This window comes from Chinchilla lanigera, unplaced genomic scaffold (genome assembly GCF_000276665.1).
Source record: "Chinchilla lanigera isolate Chin_1 unplaced genomic scaffold, ChiLan1.0 scaffold00002, whole genome shotgun sequence".
NCBI classification, from domain to species: domain Eukaryota; kingdom Metazoa; phylum Chordata; class Mammalia; order Rodentia; family Chinchillidae; genus Chinchilla; species Chinchilla lanigera.
In genome coordinates this window covers 31,470,725-31,474,601 of record NW_004955403.1, presented here as the reverse complement: position 1 = coordinate 31,474,601, position 3,877 = coordinate 31,470,725, and positions in this window count along the sequence as shown.

Below are 3,877 nucleotides of genomic sequence, written 5' to 3'. Positions count from 1 at the left end.
TCTCTCTCTCTCTCTCTCCCTACCTCCATCTGAATATTTCAGAAGTAGATGGACAAACATCAATCCTCTTAGTGTCTTTGGCCAAAGCAGTTTTGAGAACGGAGTATCTGCTAGAGTTTATAGTAGGAGTAGAAGGATCTACTTGATCCATTCACTAGCAGTACAGCATGCCTGCCTTATTGTTCAACTTCCTTTTTAACACTTTCCATCCTTTGTAAATAAAAATCATGATGATAAACAGCAATAAATGATATGATGAACAAGTCTTTATGAAAGCAATATTCTATAGGGAAAAAAAAACCCTCTGGTAATGACCCTAAAGAAGACATAAAAAAAGGAACACAATTGAAAAGATTGTACCAATGTTTCATGCCTATATTACAGGCTCCTAGTCTTTCATATGGTTGACTTAATTGACAAATTGTTACATTTTGTTTAGTTTCATTTAATAATATAATATACCTACAGAATAATTCTGTTAGTTTCCATGTATGTATGCATAAACCACATACATGTATATATATTTGGATAGTTTCCAAATTATTTTAAAATATATTATCTTATTTAATATTCAGAATACATTGAATAAAATTATTGTGTTATCTGAATGTAGAATATAATAAAAATGACAAGCTCCTCATACTTCATCTTCTAAAAAGTTGCTTTCAATCATTTGAAATCTCACTTTTTAAAATTTTACTTAGCAGCAAAGATAAGACACTAGCAGGTTTTGAGTCTCTACCAAATAGATCTATTCAAAATGGTAGCAGTTTAGTCAAGATCTGAAAGTGTGCGATGAAAGTAAGAAGAAACTTGATTAAAAATGGTAAATATATTTTAAAATCTTAAAAGACTGATAATAGTATACAACAAAGTAGAAAGTAAATATGATATCACTCTTTAGGATATTTCTTTGGATTACAAATAAGTGCTACATTCCATGATTTTGTATTTATAAACATACTTTGATCATACCTACTATACCTGTCCTTTTTTTTGGTACTGGGAATTGAACTCAGTGTCCTGCATATACTGGGTAACTTCTGTACCCCTGAGCTATACCCTCAAACCTTTTTATTATTTTATTTTGAGACAGGGTTTCATTAAGTTGTCCAGGCTGACCTTCAGGTTATGATCTTCCTGTCTCAGTCTCTTAAGTAGCTGGGATTACAGGTTGTAGCACCATGCCAGGCTTGAAACCAGCTTAAGCAAATTCCCTGTAAATCCTACCCAATACTCAAATCTCTGTTATAGTCTATTTTAGCAAACTCTTCTTTTTCTTTGCAGCATCTATTACAATTTTGTAATGTAAGTTTAGAATTTGTTTCTGTATCACTTAAAGATAGTTACAACCAGGATTGCTAGTACTCTGTCTCACATTCTGCAGGAAAGGGACACTTAGAAACTAAGCCCTTCCCTGCAGTCTAATTGGGCCACTACGGCAGAAAGACTGCTATTTATCCACCAACATCCATGATTTTCAACTTTTAGTGGGGTGGAGAGCCGCTTGTAATAAAGATCACACTTTGCAATATTCTGATTAGATATGACCTTGTGACAGGTTTTAGCAATGGGATATAAGTGGAAATGATCACAATTTTGAATAATCTAGTCATTATTTATTTAAAATCTATATCCTCTACTAGAGTATAACTCAAGAACTTTGGAACTCTATTTTGGTCATTACTGTTACCTAGTGAATGAAATTACATGGTTAGCACAATGTCTGACCCACAGTACGCTTTTAAGTATATAACAACCAGCTTAGACATGATATTCAATAAGAAGCCTCACTCACTCAGAGATCAAATCTTCACCATAGAGCTTCCATCACAGGAAGTATTGGAAGAGAACAATTAAGGGAATCATTCTGTCTTTTATTCTTTAGGTCTTTGTCATGTTACTTACTATTTCAACTACATTTAACATTTGTTTCATATTTGGGGGGGGCTTGAATTTGAATATTGAGTACTTCCAGCAGATTAGTCAGAAAAGAACCATAGCAGAGAGGACAGCATAGATGAGAGTCACAGCGGCAGCTTTGGTTCCTGGGATGCAGTTTTCACTCAGGCATCAGAGCAGCAGGGAGTGGCTAACTGTGGCAACGGAGTTCTACCAGTCTCTTCTGTCACCGTGCAGTCCTGGAGCAATAGTCTCGCAGAAACGAGCCTGTAGCTTCTCTGCTGAAGGGATTCTAATCATGTTAGCTCTTGGAGACATAGGTTTTTTTCTAAGGACATTTTCCCTCATGAGATTCTTTCAAATCTCCATTCTCTCCTCACTCAGAATGCAGGTCTTTCTGTCATGTTTTTACTTTTTGTAATAAAAAATAATGCAAACGGTATATTAATATGTAGAGATAAACTCAAGTCTTTCATATTCACCTCTGCAATCTACTTCTAAAGCCTTCTTTCTGTCTCACGCATGATTTCTTCAAATTTTGATAGCATTAACTTTTAATTATTAGCTTCTCAATGCTCTTCTATATCCAAATGCAATTAAGGATTACATAAAATGACTAGAGAAAAAGTATAAAAATGGTATGGATCACTGACATGAAGTTTTACTTTCAAAAAATTATTTTGATAAAATTGCTTTAAGCATTGATTCTATAAAATAGGTACCATTTCTGAGTCCCTACTCCATGTGTTATGATAGGCAGTTTATATACCTCAATATAACTAAATGTATAATTATATATTAAATATAATATATATTTAATTAGTGACCAAAAAGACGTACTAAGGGTGCTTTATGTTATGTGCCATGGGAATATTTCAATGTAATGGAAAAAGTATTTTAATTTGAAAAGTTTTTAAACTCACTTTTAGATGACACTCATTGAATGATTATAGAATAATTTAAATATTACACACAGATATTGAAAGCAGATTTTAAAAACTGGGCAAAATTTATAATAATGGGGAGAGCTAAAAATTCACTTTATTGGTATGGTTTTTAGATTTGTATGTAAATTTTTTAGATTTACAACAGATTTTGAAATTTGATTCATTCATATAATCTAATCATGGATATTTTGTTTTAAAATGGAAATAATAAGTTACTTAATGTCAGTCTTCCCACCCTTGTATCTTCTCTCTCAGGTCCTATTTCTTAGAGTCCTGTATCTGATGAATGACTTCCCCTTCTTCCTCTAGCCCACAGATTCAATTTCACAGCTATGTGTTCAGTCCTGACTGGATCAAGGAATATTTTAGTAGCATCAATATCTTCATGCCTTGGAAATCAATATAGTTAAGGAAAGATCCTTAATTGGGCTCTGGGATCCCAGCCAGTGACAGCTTTGCTTCTTGAGCTCCCCAGTGAGAAGCCATGTATGCCCACAGTTTATTTTTTGCCATACCATTCTTCTTACCATCCCTGCCAGTCCCACTTATACAGGATTGAGAATCTTTCCTGGTCTCTACTTCAAAATTCAGCCAAATTATCCAATTTAGTACCCTGGAGTCTTGCCGCGACTACCTATTGATGTTTGATAGCCTATATGGACATCTTTAAGCATCATGTATCTTCTTAATGCTGAATATTGCCTCTATTATAAATTTCTCAACCCTGGGTTATCCTCTTACAAATCAGGGTCAAATATATTCTGAGATCTCCATTACCAACATGTTTTAAAAACTCTCTCCCAAATCCTTTAATAACTTAAAATTTGTTACAAAGAGAAGAAATAATCCTTGCTTCAAAAACATGGACTCTAAACTTCATAGAAGAATTGTAAGTTTCTTTTCAGGTGTCAAATGAGAGGTTTTGCATCAAGTGTCACCTGTAAAAGTGTCATGTAGTCCCTCTGTATCTACATTTATAACAAAAAGTTCAATGGAAAAAAATGAAGATATATAATTTGTCAGCTGAC